Here is an 834-nt window from a genome sequence, read left to right on the forward strand (position 1 = left end):
AATTGTTGGCAGCCATATTGGAAGGCTATCTACCACAAAGCCAAAATAAACTCATTTAGATAAATTTGAATGTATTTATCAAAGAGTAATTTAAGAACATTAGCATATAAAATAAATGTCAAAAGAATTTCAATTTGAATGAAAGTTAACCTGTTGTGTGTATGAATTCAGAACCATCATTTGTAAATGTTTAGATGCAGTCTAATATATTAAAGTGTCAGACAGGAATTCCCTGGTGGTCCAGTGGTTAGGACTCTGTGTTTCCACTGCAGGGGGCCCAGGTTCAATCCCTGGTGGGGGAACTAAGATCCTGTATATCATGTGGCATGGCCAAAAAATAAAAGCAAATTTTAAAAAAGTGTCAGATAGATGTTCTAGCTGGAGCCTCTCTTTAGAATTGAAAGTAGTTTGATTCTTGCCAGCCACCAGGAGTCCATTTGTATAATGGACTTTTGAGTGAAGGAGGAAAAAGTAGTGTTTCTCTGGGCTCACAGGTGCATGGTGGTCTCTGCTTCAGATGTTGTCCCTTTGTCCTGACCCATAGACTTGCACTGAAGAATTCGTTCAGTTTTCACTCATTCAATTTTCCCTCAGAATTGAACTATTAGAATTACCCATATAAGGTGTGCCTGTCTGTCATTCCTTCTGTCGTGGTCACTGCTGCAGCTGATGAAAATGTTCTGTTGAATTATAATCATCCCGTCACAAGACCTGCTGAGACAGAGCTCCAATTCTTTATAATGGTCTGCTCTGTCACCTGAAAATTATTGTATACAAGCTGGCTCAGAGCACCTATACCGTATCTAGTATAACTTCAACTCAATGGACATGAGT

At 38.8% G+C, this 834-nt stretch overlaps 1 non-coding gene across 1 annotated transcript; it reads left to right on the forward strand.

Annotated features, from left to right (window-relative positions):
* Nucleotides 1-229: 229 nt before the first annotated feature.
* Nucleotides 230-302, forward strand: TRNAG-UCC (transfer RNA glycine (anticodon UCC)). The gene has a single exon. It is a non-coding gene; the product is annotated as a tRNA-Gly (tRNA).
* Nucleotides 303-834: the final 532 nt, after the last annotated feature.

This window comes from Odocoileus virginianus, chromosome 32 (assembly GCF_023699985.2).
Source record: "Odocoileus virginianus isolate 20LAN1187 ecotype Illinois chromosome 32, Ovbor_1.2, whole genome shotgun sequence".
Classification (NCBI taxonomy): Eukaryota; Metazoa; Chordata; class Mammalia; order Artiodactyla; family Cervidae; genus Odocoileus; species Odocoileus virginianus.